Source organism: Anoplophora glabripennis, unplaced genomic scaffold (assembly GCF_000390285.2).
Source record: "Anoplophora glabripennis isolate ALB-LARVAE unplaced genomic scaffold, Agla_2.0 scaffold395, whole genome shotgun sequence".
In the NCBI taxonomy this organism is placed as follows: Eukaryota; Metazoa; Arthropoda; class Insecta; order Coleoptera; family Cerambycidae; genus Anoplophora; species Anoplophora glabripennis.
The window spans coordinates 416,775-432,599 of record NW_019416558.1 but is presented as its reverse complement, the minus strand read 5'-3'; positions in this window follow the sequence as shown (position 1 = coordinate 432,599).

The window sequence follows — 15,825 nt, the reverse complement described above, 5'->3', positions numbered from 1 at the left end:
CTAATATGTTATTCAAAATCCTACAAGTTTTGTTTGAAACATTACTGTTGGGTTATTCAGAGAAAAATGGATTTGATCTTCAAACGACCTGCAAGAAAATACAGGAAAAATTTCCTGATCCCAAAGTCGGAAGTAAAGTTTAACGCTTTGTCGATTACTGACAAAAGGTAGGATGTTCCAATTAATATTCCCAAGTCGACATTGGTTTAACCTTGAAACTTAGGTCGGATCCAAGATCATCGGGATATTGGTTTCTTGATATCCCATAACGTTTATCCGAAACTATTTTGATATGACGTAATATTATTAGCGGCAGTTATACTCCTAACACACTGTATAATCGAGATTCCTTTTTGCATATTTCTTCATTTTTGAACAACGTTTATTTCACAAATTCGTTAATTATTCAGACAGCTGAGGACAAAACATGCCCACTCCTCTTGCAGCACCAGGATAATCGCGTTCTGTTCCATTACAAGCAAACGTGCCCCCCTCCCCCTCCGCCCCTTTCCCCCACCATCCATTTATTTATTTTAACTCCAACGGAATTTACAATGAAGTCATCAAGCAAACCTTGTACAAATAGTGCAACGCAAAATACTCGGCATTATTCCATTTGCTCAGTTAATTTAGTTTGTTCATTGAGCAGAGCCGGGTGCTATCATTTCCTTGTTTGTAATGCGGCGAATATAGATCGGGAAGGGAAGAGGAGGTCGGATTAGGCGAAGAATGGAGCGTTCCGACCATAAAAATTAAATGTACGATGGTAATTAGGTGGTGAGTGGATATTTCTTCTGCCAAAAGAACTGGCGGTGTTCTGCTACTTTTTTTGTATCTTTGGTTTGGTGAATTACAATAATCTTGATTTTTTTGTATAGTCAATACTCACTAGTCCATACGTCGATGTGGTAGCCTAATTGAAAATTAAACAGAAAAACTATCTAATTTGGGGAATAGAAATTTTTTTAGCGTGTTTGAAATAATAGTGGAGGAAAAAAGTTTTAGAATTGAATTTCGCACAATATACTGTAAGTTAAAAATGTTTAAATTTATTACCGATGTTGCAAAATAGCAATAATTGATGAAAAAAAGGCAAAATAATCAAGTTTTTGGATAATTTTTAAAATATATTTTAATCGCTACGAGGGCATTCTAATTTTGGTAAAAAAAACTTTAGAGTATAATAAAACAACTCACCAAAGGACCCCGCACAAACCTTATGGAAAATGGCTTTCGGTCAAAATGGCTGAAATTGAAATATGATATAGCTCTCACCTTCCTGAGCAAAAGTTGTCATGGGCCCAAAGCGATCCTATGTGTAGGTTTAAAAATGTAGAGCTTCGAAGCTAACGATTTCATAGCACGGTGCTGAAGTGCGGGATAGGTGTATGTATATCTCCCTTTCTCCGTATATACAGGGTGAGTCAGTTTTTTGTAGACCATCTTTAACAGGAGATAGAACACATGTTTTTAAAAGAAAAGTTCCTATAAACATAAACAGAACTTCTACGCCAATGACTATTTAAAAAAAAAACTGTTATTTTCATTATATACATACAGTTTAACAAAAATAATGTCCCTTCTTCTGTTTCGAATTTCCTGTGCGTTTCAGATTATTTTGATTTTTAGTGTTTGATGTGGTACTAAATTAATTTATTTATTATCAATAATTATCGGCTAAATATTTAATTCTTTCAACGAAACCTACCGAAATATGGTTTGTTAAGGATTCTAAAAAGACGAAATCTCTTATTCTTTATCTCTTTCCAACGTAGTCAAAATAAATGTTTGTTATATCAAGCCATACTCAAATACTAGACTTTTATAAGCTGAAATCTGTTGAATACACTAATTTTAACAATCCTTATTTATTATGTGCTGCGTAAATACTAATGTACTGCAACTAAATTACAAAAAAAAAACATTGAATGAACATTGATGTTAATGTTTATGGAGAAATTTTTTGAATTCATAACAATATTTAATTAACAACTTCTTAAAACTTTTTGGCAACTGCACAATAATGTATTGTATGTATGTAANAATGAACATTGATGTTAATGTTTATGGAGAAATTTTTTGAATTTATAACAATATTTAATTAACAACTTCTTAAAACTTTTTGGCAACTGCACAATAATGTATTGTATGTATGTAATGTAACAGATTTCAACTTATAAAAGTCTTGTATTTGAGTATAGCTTGATATAAAAAACATTTATTTGAACCACATTGGAAAGAGATAAAGAATAAGAGATTTCGGCTTTTTAAAATCATTAACAAACCATATTTAAGTAGGTTTCGTTGAATGAATTAAATAGTGTAGAGTGTTAACTTAACATTTTCAATTTTTCAAAAACCATTTGAGAGGTTGGGCGGTCTTTTCTATGTGAAAACATTTTCAAGTATCTAGATGCTTTATTTGAGGCTGTGCAACATTTTGAAAACTTGAAAATTTTTTCAACATTTTTTTCAAAAAATTATTTTGCGAAAACTATAGAACCGATTTTAATGAAATCTGGTGTATTGTTTTATTATACTCTAAAGTTCTTTTTTTATCAAAAACTTGATTATTTTGTCTTTTTTTCATCAATTATTGCTATTTTGCAACATCAGTAATAAATTTAAACATTTTTAACTTACACCATATTGTGCAAAATTTAATTCTAAACCTTTTTTCCTCTTCAATATTCTTCCAAAATGCATAGGTTCAAAGATATAAGTAAAAAACTATAGCTATTTTATAAAATAGCAATTTTTTTGCATTTTTCAAAATGTTCCGGACCTCGCCCAGATCTAAAGATCTACGCTTTTAATAAGTGAGTTGTGCTGAAGGCATTCTAGTAAAAATTAGCTTTCCAAGGTTTACTGGATTTTACGGACATAAAATTAAGATTAAGAGAGACGCTACTGCCAGTCGACGAGAAGGTCCATTTGCAGTCACTACAAATTGTCTAGATAAATAACCATTACAGGAACACCTTTAATATTTTAAATTGCAGCCCCATTAATGCAAGCCAGTCACGTACCAAGATTTTCCTCTGCTAATAAGCAGCGCCATTTACCCTTTCCAAAGTTGAAACTGCCAGACGGTGGTACATTTTTCATGCAGCATTGTCTGCAAACTCAATACGTACCCATTACCTATTTAGGCCGGCGCCCAACTTACAATGTCTGAGATAATCCTTTCTGCGCTTCACCTCATTTTAAAAGCAATGGAAACGGGCCATCACATTATCACTATTTTCTTTCGGGGCATATAAAATTTACTACGTCGGAATAATTTTGTTGTGGACGAATCTGCGGTGATTTGGTTCAGGTTTATTTCAATCCCCCTGTGTAGGCCTGCATTCCCCCTAAAAGTATAAATAATAAGGAGGGGAGCAAAACAACAATTTATATTCCATTTCTCTTTGAGTAATGACTTTGGATTGGTTTCTGTCAAAAAACTCATTTTTATTTAGATTGTATAGAGCAGCGAATAGCTGGAAAAGAAATAGGAGAATACGCAGTGAAAACGAAAGGAGGTTCGTTATTGGAAGATTGATGGGTTGTCGTATCGGGCACAGACATTTTTATATTTTTAATAACTGCGTGTCGGGAGCGGATTGCACGCGTGATGTGACACTGATGGCTCCGCTGTTTACATGCTCAAACGCGTCCCATATTGGGCGCGATGAGCCTTTATAAGCCGTAAACGACTGTATGGATCTCCACTTAGGTCTACAAGGAGGCCCGATTGCATCGCAATCACTTCTGTATTTAAATGTACAGATGAAAATTGGTAAGTAAGCTCATTTCACCCTCCTTTACAAAAGTTACATATCCATAATGTGTGTTTATTGTTTTTAGGGGGTGAAAACTAAAAACCATAGATTTAAGGAGGTATATCGGGTTTACTCAAATGCAAATTTATATAGCGTATTACCCAGTGCTCCCTCTGTGCTTCATATTTTTTTTTACATTTTTTTTTAATCTAGATTTTGAGATATTGTTGAAAGTTGTTCATTTTAACATTGGTTTGTATGGCGAAGATGGATGGTGCGGCTCTTTTTTGCCCATAACTGAGAAAAAAATGTAGAAATTGTGAAACAAAACTTTTCCATAGATAGTACACAGTATTATCTTATTTTTGATGTAAAACTAATGTAAGTTCTGAACATAGTACAGCTGTATTAATTAGAAACAGAAACTAATAAGTGCATTTCTGTCTGACTTGAAAGTTAATGTGGCAACGTCGCAATCAGCTGACAGCAATGAGGGAATACATTTGAAAGACTTTATAAAAACGAAATTGATTTCAAACATATACATTTTTCCTAAATCTCATGTACATTGTTATCAACAATAGATTATCCACAACAGATGGTTTTTTGTAATGTTTTTAAAAAACTAGATTAATTAAAAAAGACTAGGAAGCTGTGATATATTTATTAGAATAAAAATTACAGTTGATAAATCCTTTTAATATATTTAATGGTTTATAAAAACATCGTAATCATTACCCAGCAATGGTTAGGTTAGGGTTACATAAAGTTTTCTTTACTTGATTAATATAATTAGTAATACTTGAGATAAAAGCATTTGTATGGAATAACAAAGGAACATAAATATTTCTCAGCAAACTTTATATCTAGAAAATTAGTTATAGTTGCAAAACTTTTGTAACATTACTAAAATAGAGATTAAAACACGAACAGTGAGTAATAATGTAATTTCTATCACAGAACCTTCAAAATTGCATCCAACATTTTCTTTGACTCGGACGAGAGATGGACGCGAGTGTCATTTCATTTCTTTAGAACTAAATTAACATAATTCTCGTTGTTTTACCAGTTCACATGATTTACGGATTTTAAATAAAGGATACAAATCTTCGCGAGGATAATACGATATATTTGCTATATATAATAATTATATTGTACGTAGTTTACACACAATACATTTTTGAACGCGTACGCATCTTTACCTGAATTTGACGCGCAATATCTCCGATGTCCGAGGTCTGTAGGTTCGCAGTGTGTACAACTGCTAGTCAATTATTAGCGCTGTTGCCACATCTACATAGTCTTTATGCGTTCATTAAATATAATTTAAAACTACTTAAATATGATATTTTTATGTTGTTAATTAGTCAATATGTATGCTATATGCATATGAGTAGATTTCTTTGCTATATAGATAATGTTTATCGCAAATAATTTCAATAGAATTTAATTTGTTCAAGTTGGTAACGGGTTTTAGTCCCATAAGAAAAGCATAGGACTCTCCCCTGCGATCCTCACTTCCCTCGGACCCCGATATACCTCCTTAAGTGTTATGTCAAGCATTCTTTTATGTTTTGAATAATAATTTTTGATTTGTAGCAACATTTCAACCCTTAAAATCCATGCTATATGAGGAAAAAAAAACAAAAATTAGTTTTCGCGGCTCTGAAAGTTTTGACGGAGCAATAATGAAGAATTGAATATTTTTACTGTTTATGAAATAATACTTGATTAATAATAATGATTAATGATTGATTGCAACGTTTCAACCCTTAAAAACCACCCTTATTGCAGAAAATAAATCAAAACTTTTTTTTCACATCTTCATAGCATTTATAATGAATGAAAGACTCATCACTGTTTATAATATTACTGATGATTCATTGCAACGTTTCAACTCTTAAAAACAACCCTTAATGAGGAATTGAAAAATTTTTACCTGCTTCAAAACATCCAACGATACATTACTACATTCAACGAGATTACTTAAAATTCGAAACTTAAATTATGTAATTAGTGAAAGGGAAAATAAAAATTATTTGTGTATTATACAATTATGTCTTATTATCAAAAATTTACATATCATCTAAAGAACTATCATCACTCTCGACTTCCTCTGTTTGGTCCGTGATTGGAGGACAATTTTGGCAACTGTTCCCAGAACATGTTCCGCATGTCGCATTACAATAGAGTCCAACTTTGCGGCAACTGCAAATCGCACCGCATCCTTTTTTGCAATTGCAAAATATCATTTTTAAAAGTTCTTCGGGTGCAGGCTGGTTGAACATTTTGATTGGCTGGAGAGAATTTTCATTTTTAATCCATCCCCAATCAGTTGGATTAATGTTAGCATTACCAATTTGTTTTTTCACGATAATTTTTTTAATTTTTAATATTTTTCATCGCTCTAAAAAGTAATCTGCATGGAATTGCAAGAGCTACAAATCAACATTTACAGTTGAAGGGTCTTGAACTCTTCGTTTTGGAGATTTTTAGGTTTTAAAGGCTCAAAGAAGGTGACCCTTACATGTAAATGCAAACTAAAAAACGTAATATCTCAGTTAATTCTTGGTCTACAGAATTCTTGCATTTTTCATGTTTCGAAAAAAAGGAATTTTTTTTAAAATTAAAAAAAACTTGCAGAGCCTATTATTAGTATCTAAATAAAGTCAACTGTACATGGATTACGCTTAGTTTCTATTTTTATGGTTCAGCCATAGATTTTATTATTGATTTTTTCTCCGAAAAAATGAGATGACCATTTATTTTCATCATAACTCTGCGAGTTTTTGAGCTACGCAATTTTTTCAAAAATCATTTTAAAGGTCTTTCCAAGCACTTTAAAAAAGATTATATTCACTTTCTTCGAAAAAATAGTTCTTTCGCCATTATTTTATGGTAAAAGGTTCGATTTTACTTTCGAAAAATAAACAATCACCTCTAGAGAGTGATAACTCGGTTATTATTACATCTACGGTAATTAACAAAAAATTAATCGATTCGTTATTTCAAAAGCTTTATTTTTGCTGTATATGGGTTTTTCGATAAAACGCAAGTTTTTCGAGTTTTTTATCAAAAATGGTTGAAAAACATGAACTTTTTAGATGAAAAATCAACATTTTCAATCGCAAATAACTGGGAAAATATTAATTTTTGGATAAAACGTTATAGAGCATATTTTGCTTAGAATTCATCTCTCTATTGATTTTTGCGATTAAAATGGGTGTCTTCATTGCCACCCCCGAGAAGGGGTGGCATTCACCCTCAGAGTGAAAGCACACATCGCACTGTAACTCTTGTTTCTTGAGCAATTTTCTAGTTACTGTTAAAATTTCACGTCAATCGGTGCATGTGTCAAGAATTCAGTGCTAAAAACCGTCATATACTGGGCTAAATACGCTGGGAAAGTTAATGATGCTGTTGATGTACATATTTATTTAAAAAAAAATGTAATTTGACTACACTGTAAAAAAATTTCGTATAGTGGCTTTGTTAAACACGGAATCCCTCAAGGATCCGTCCTGGGGCCTGCTCTATTCGTCATATTCATCAATGATATATTTCGTAATTTATTACCAAATACTTATGTTGCCTTCGCAGATGACATCACTTTGTTAAGTTGAAATATTGACATAAATTACTGATGTCTGAAGTGATGGTTAACATCTAACAAGTTGAAACTAAAAGAATGTAAAATTTGTTGTTTACTACTAATACAAATATCTGTAGTGGAGAGTTATTATTTTTTTATTTATTTTTTATCTTAAATTATTTACTATTTATTCAAAAGTAAGGCGACAAACTGAAGCACCTCGAGACGGATCGTACAAGTTTCTCGCTCGAAGCAAGTTATATGGCGCCTAGCGTTTGGAATTACATCGCAGACATAATAGACGCCATCTCTTATTAGCCGTAACAAATCAAACTTCCGGGGAAGAGCAAAAAGTTCGGCGCTGTCGATTAAAAACTTGTAAGGTAAGAAGATTATTAGGTTTTAGTTTGGAACTTAAAAACAGCTTGCTCGACGAGGAACTTCCAGTCTATGGGCATCTACGTAATTATTCCTGAGTAGTTCGAACTTAACTGGGACAAAGGAGATTGTTTGCAGTCGGGGTACTTGAACGGCAAGAAACTTTTTACTGGAATTTGAATGTGGGTGACAGTTGTCTAGTTTCAAACGACATAACTTTCATAAAAAAAAATGTGTGGCACCTGTTCAACTACGCGAGTAGAAATTAAGATAATTACAGTTTTAATGAAAAATTTGTTTACTGTGTGCAAAACCATACTTATCGTATCAACTTCAACGTCACCTGTTACATGGCTGTTGTATAATAATGAAAACGTAATATTGACAGTTGGTAGAAGGAAGCGCAAAAAACAAACGCTTAGGTGGGGAATTCTGGAAGGAAGCCTAAATAGTTGAAGTAAGAACAGCGCAGAGTGGAAAGTAAGACGATCGGTGCACGGAGAAAATATATAAGTAGTGAAAAATTAAAAGTGTTTAACCGGTATTAGTTAGCAGGTAATATTCTCTAGGTACTTTGTTGTTAATTGTTCTATGTGATCTTATGATTGTGATGGTTTAATAATAATAACTCTTTGTATGTTTAGCCACCATTGCTTTATGCTCAAGGGCATATATTTTTGTAAGGTAAAATTGTTACAATTATTATTAGCGATTGCTCATTATTTATTACATGTTAAAATATGTATATATTGTCGTGACTGCCCGGATATTGCAATAACAACTCCTTTGTTTCCCATTTAACTTGTTTTGTCATGATTACGTTGTTCGAAAAACAAGTAATAAAGGATTTCTTGTTCTCACTTTATGTCATACGCATATAAGAGCTTTGTTGAATTTACTAACATTTTCGCCCTTGGGGAATGAATATGTAAAAAGAATAATTAAAAACAAAAAAGAATTGCTAAAACAGATCTTCCGAAATCTCAACTCATAGCTGGATTGCCTCCCGTACCTCCGGTACCTAACTTAATATTATTGTTATTGTTGTTGTTGTTGTTGTTATAACCTCTTCAGTTTTACTTGGAAGTGTGTATGTCTAATTCGAGTGAGGTGACATTTAGTGAGACATTAAATGAGTCGGGTGTTATTTATCATTAGCAAAGGATCCTAATATATGCCTTTTGTTATCGGTTGTTTTGTATTTATATTTGGGTAGTTAGAGCAACGATCGTGGGTTTCTCTGCCATGCTCTTTCCCCACAGGAGCTCTAGGTGAGCCTGGCACGCTCATTTTATGTTAAATGGTTGTTAATGTTTTTGCTGTTCTTTCTATTTGTTACATGTTTAATTTGAAGACTGTTGTACGTAAATAATAAAATTAGGTGTATTTACTCTGCTTTTGTTTTATAAAATTAAACCATACTTCCCCTCTTTAAAGTTAGTAGCCAGCGCCTTTCCGTTAATTAGAAATAGATGTATACAACGTAGGTATTCCTTATGACGATCACATATTTTTGGCCACAACTACGTTTATTTTTTTTTCGATCGAACTCGGGGTTGCTATACTACAACTGCCAGCAGAAATTTATTTAAAGTCGCCATATTTTTCTATAAATAAAAATCAAACAAGTATCATTAAGCCACGCATATTAAATTAATCCATAATAAACAAACAGCATCAAAATTGAATGAACAGTTTAAATTTAAGCAGAATCCTATCGTGTTCCGAACGCTTACGAAAGACAATGGAGACCAGCGTCTTCTGTTAACATGCCATATTGCTGCCTTTGAAAAGCCGCTACTGACAGTTGATTTCACACCTGGTGTAACATGACGAAATAGTAAAAAGGTAAAAGCAAAAAATAAAAAAACGACAATATCACAGAAAGTATTTACTATAAATAAAACAGTTCTACTTTAAAATGTTTAAACTTGGGAGCTTATTTGAGGCGTTGTGGCTTTTCTCATTCTCTATTTTCAACCTCAGAGAGACTAATCTCTATTTCGAGCAAAGCAAAAGAGTCAGAACCTTTGGCTCCCGTGTAAACAGAGAAATAAACGGCTTTAACTGAGTGGAAAATAGACATATTTAAATTAAAATACCTCCGGAATTTTAATTCATCATTCCCATGCATCCGCCCCATTTACAACCCCTGAATAACTACAACGCAAGCTTGCCGCGGATAAAAAAACCACTAACAGATACCCACTCGTTAGTGTGTGGCTTGGTACCCCTGCCTTTTTGTTGTTTGGCTTTGATAAACTTTTAAAAGCGCCCCCAGCGGTGTACGGAGGATTTGCATAATTACTTCGTACTTTATTTTTAATGAGATTTTTACTTTCCACCTCCAGAAAGCATCCTAGGAGCTTCTTAAACAAATATAAATATTCAGCGGGCCGCGAGGCGGGCGTATTAGTAGGAACTGCAGAATACTTTGCGCTTTGTGAGCCAAAGTGGCAGGAGCAGTTGCCATAGATCAAAACTCTTATTATGTTGTGCAGGGTTAGTCACTATAATCTGACAACTTATTGTGAGTTTATTACTGAAATTACAAAAAGTTTTAAATACAAAAGTTTTAGCTTTTTTCATGAATTTTTATAATACAGTACGAAAAAAAACAATACAATAAATTCAGTTAAATATTTCTCTTTTCAAAAATATATAATATGTTACTGTTTGATTCAGGACTTTCCGACATATTTCAGTTTAAAACTATTTTTGAAAAAACAGGAGGGACATTTATGTCTGACGGATCGCAGTGGCTATGAATGAGGCACGCGCAACAAACAAATGACTTTGACAGAAGTTTATTTACCATCATTAATTTATTTCCTATAACAAACTATTTTAACAAAGAAATAATGTTTAGTGAGAACGATAAATTTGAAGTTATCCGTTTATTTTAGGATAATAATAAAAATCATTATTAATTTTAACAGAATTTTAATAGGTACCTAATTAATAAAAACAACTAAAACACAAATGGTCACAGATGCTCTATGTGACCACCATTATTATTGATGCACTTATAATATATAATCCTCATAATCCGTATAATCCTCATTAATTTTTAGAACTGCATTTCAAATTAAATTCACTTAAATTTTGTATACATTGATCAACTTTATGTCTTAGTTCATCTAAGTTTACACTAGTTTCCTTATAAACCTCGTTTTTTAAGTAACCCCACAGAAAACTGTTCATGGGTGTAAAGTCTGGGCTATTTGAAGGCCATTGAATATTTCCTCCATTACCAATCCACAAATCAAACCTATTATTTAAATAATTCTAATAGATCTTCCAATTTGTATTCCATTTGATTTCCAAGAAAATGTAGGTATCTTTCCCCAGTCAAAGCACCTTCATAAAATAGTGGGCCAATGATTTTATTTCTCAATATACCGCAAAATAACATTATTACGGTGAGAATTTTCATGTGCCCAGGTACGAGTAGGTGTTTTTTCTATTATACAGTAGACGCTCGTTAATCGGACATGTCTTAGACGATTAAATTGTCCGATTACTGGAAGTGTCCGACTATTGGAAGTAATCCAAAATATCAGAGTCTGGCATTTAAAAACACACAATTTGATTAGGCTATAGAGTTTAATATAAAGTAGGGTACATTTACTGAAAAATTATACTTTTAAAATTAAGTAAAATAATAATATGTATTATGCTAAGACTGACTGACACTGCCTAATAATAACCTATCTGTATAGTGGCGGCAAGCAACAGGAGTAGTAGAGGTGAAGTGCAATGAACTTGCGTTTGTCCGATTACCGAGCGGTCAATCATCAATTCCGTCCGACTTTAGAGCTGACTATTCCCACACGAAAAACGTTCAAAACGTCCGATTACTGGAAATGTCGGACTATTGAACGTCCGATTAGCTAATGCCTACTGTAAATGCCAGCTGTTATAAAAGTCGTCTCATCAGTACATAAAATGTTTTCAAAATAGTTTAGGTCGCCATTTTTCAAGCGCAGCATTTCTCTTCAGTACTCTAATCGCTGAATTTTTTTAATTTTGGTGAGTTTTTGGACCGGCATAGATTTATAGGGCCGGTATTTATATTTATGTAACGTTCTAATAATTTTACTTTGGCTTATTTCTAACTGTCTTGTAGCATTTACTGTGGACTTTCTACAATAATTTAATAATTGAATTTACCATGGTAAACCTCGAATGAATATTTGCTTACTTTGAAAATATAGTAATATAGTTAGTCTAATTCTTCATTTGAAATAATTCTTCGTTTCAGTCTTCCAAGAGATTTCGTTTCTCTAAAGCGTCGCTCAATGTCGTAAAATGCAGCTCGAGATGGAATTGGAAACCCGGGATGCAAACGAGTATACTTGGCGCGCGCTGCATTCACATTATTATTATTCTTGTAAAATAAACTTCAAATTTTTCGTTCTCACTAAACATTATTTCTTTGTTAAAATAGTTTGTTGTAGGAAATAAATTAATGATGATAAATAAACTTCTGTCAAAGTCATTTGTTTGTTGCGCGTGCCTCGTCCATAGCCACTGCGATCCGTCAGACATAAATTTCCCTACTGATTTTTCAAAAATACTTTTAAACTGTAATATGTCGAAAAGTCCTGAATCAAACAGTAACATATTATATATTTTTGAAAAGAGAATAATTCAACGTAGCTAAGTATGCACTAATTTATAGGGTCTTTCATTAAAAAATATGTTTTTCTTTAATTTAGTTATTTCCATTATTCAATTGTTTTTTCTGATACTGTATTATAAAAATTCATAAAAAAAGCTAAAACTTTAGTGCTTTTGTAATTTGTGTGTAATGTGTTTTTTGTAATTTAATAATAAACACAATAAGTTATCAGATTATAGTGACTAACCCTGTACTTTATGCCTTAACAAAATATTATGTTATTGTAGTTCTCCAGTTTGTGTATTTTTAATATAATATTTTTCTGTGTAAGTCTAATTCCTACGTTCCCAGTTGTTATTCCGGTTTTTGTTCCGCATGTTCTTCCGGACCTTATTCCGAGTGTTGCTCAGGGTACTCAGGGTTTTGTGCCTGGTGTTGCTGCCAGTGTTGTTCCGCGTGTTGCTCCGCGTATTGCTCCAGGTGCAGCTCCGGATCTTGTTCCAGTTGCTGTTCCGGTTGCTGCTACTGTCGATGCTGCTGACGTTGCCGCTGTCGTGACCGCTGTTGTTGCCGCTGTCATTGCTGCCGTCCGTCGTTGCCGATGTTACCGTTGCCGTTGATACCGTTGTTGTTGCCCTGCCCTTGTTGCCGTGTTTTTGGCATATCAATATAAAGGCATAGGACTAATTTGGAAAAATTTTAACTCGTTTACGATCTTTCAATGCGGCGCAACCAACCCCTTGCCGTAATTATCGAGAATAGGAAAAATATAAACAAAAAAAAACATCCTGTCATGTTTCGAGTAAATCTGAATTTCTGGTACATTGAGAAATTAGGACTAATTTACAAAAATTTCACGTGTTTCATCTGTTATTAAACTGTTTTAATTTCCAAGTTCAGTGTCCAACAAACTCTCCAGAACTAATGACATTGAATTCTTTCATGAAAATAATTTATGGAATATGAATTCCCGTAATATGTAGGCATACACAAATCAAGGATATACTTTATTAGGGGATTTTTTTTAGCAGAAAATAGATTTTAATTGGAACATCGAATCAGGTGTTTTAATTTGAAGCACAACGACCTGGTAACACCGTCGACAAATGGAATTGTGATGGATATCGGTATGAATATTTTTCACTGTATTATTGATGACAGGCTGTGAGGGCCCTAATGAGGTCATAGTTCCCTTTGACACTTGAAAATCAATACTGTCATATCACTTTACCCCACGTTTTTCCACTCGGTTGTTAAATTGTTATTTGAAATCTAAAGTTTATGCGAATAGACCAAATAATCTTGATGACCTGAAACAGAGAATACGCCAGGAAATACGACTTATTCCAACAGAGGTAATTGAAAACAATCAAAGGGAAACAATCCTTCGACTACAAAAAGTATTGAAGTAAACGGACAAAGCATTAAACATTTATTATAAAACAATTGTTATTTAAATAATGTTTTATGATTAAACATTATTTTTTTCCATTTATAACATTTCAAACGTCATTATTACGAAAACCGCCGATTTTAGAGATATAGTATGTTATACAAAAAGTGTTCAGAATTTACCGTACAATTAAAAAATGGCATAATATACAAGGTATACATTCCATTGAAAAAAATGGCATATGTTCTTCTTGAAACGCCCTGTATACAATTTTCATATGTCAAAAAATCCGCAAATAAAAATACTAATCGACGTGTTCGAGCGTTTTTCCACAAAATAATTACCTGAATTTTAACCTGGTTCTTTTGTCATGAACGCACTGTATATGAACTTTACATTATTCCAAATTATGTGCAATTATTACATTTTATTAAAATGGAAAAAAACTGGTACATAAAAAAAGGACATATTCTATGACTAAAATGAAGGTAATTTGGTTAGAAAGGCATAGGATCCTAAGGTAGTCGATTTCGAGCTACAAAGCGTTCCCAAAATTAAAAAATATATATCAATTGAACATTTTTAATTTCTAAAATACTACACTAACTACAAAACTGATATTGTAGGTCAATCATTATAGCTTTTTTTTGGGAAGAAAATACTATTAGAAGTTTCTCTGCGGAATATTGTTCAGAAACGTGTTATAAACAAAATATCAAAAAATCAACTCGAGACTAGTTGGGAAACTTTGTTAAAACAATAGTCAAAATTATGGAAAAGTGGTTTTTGACTCGCGTAAAAAAACTGTTATTCATAGAGAAAAAAGGTTTATACAAAAAAGGTAGATATTACATAAATCTGTGAAATAAAACAAGTCCGATTAAATTCCGATAATTTGTTTATGCGCAAGCGCTCAAAAATTGTCGAAAATGTCCGCTTTTTTCAATTGCTAATAATTAATGCAATTTTCATCACAGACACTTGTAATTCAGAATGTTTGAGGCTTTTTGCACCCTTAATAAGTGGTAAAAATTTCATCCCAAAAACTTCATTAGCTTGGCGTTGACGGAATTTATTATCTAAGAAGATGCTATTTTCAATTCACTTTTCCCAAGCTCCATGGGCGAAGTTAAGGGGGTGGCAAAATCCGAATTAGCCCCCCCAAAAACATTATTACACGTACACATCAGAACAGAAAATAAAAAACATACTTTTTTGACAAAAAAAAAAATAATTGTATAACTTCATATTTGATAGTTGTTTCAATTGAATCCAAGTCGGCGTCACTGCCCAACAGAAGTCGGAATTGATAATGAGGTTTTAAAGGCGGAAACGACCGTAATTAAGAACTGTGTCAGGAAACGGGACGAAAATATTAGTATATCTGATATTACATATGTTGTCAGAAAAGACACATTTCCAAATTTTAAGGTCAACCGTGGGTCAAGCAGTTCAGTTCTTTAGCACTTGCTAACATTGAAAGTGACATTTCAAAATCCCTGATTCTAGACGATATTCTGGAAGAATTTATAACTTTTAAAATAAAATTATGACAAAAAAAATTTTTTTTTTCATTTACTTTTAGTATTTATGGATTGGTAGAAAAATATGCTTACCTTACTTTGATACATACACAAAAATAGAATGAAAAAAATATATATATTTTTTCATATTAGGGCTTTAGCCCCCCCAGATCCGATGACTTAACTTCGCCCATGCCAAGCTCACAGGCGTAGTAGGGTTTCAATCATTAGTTATTTTTGTATCTAAATAGTTGTATTGACATTATGCATTTACTGATAATTTAATTTTTCAAATTTAATTTGTTTAAAAATGACTGAAAAAATGTTAATATTTATTAAATTGTTAAGCGCGCATGCTCCGCCTCGCTCTCCCCACTCGTTCGCTAGACCAAGTAATAGAACGCATCACCGCTATCTTCTTTTTCACAATTAAATAGTTGAATTCACCTTAATGTTAATGTAGGATATGAAAATATAGCTCTTAATGTATACCCTTTCCAAATTTCGGCTCTTAATATTAATAATTAAGGTCACTGCGATTAAATAAA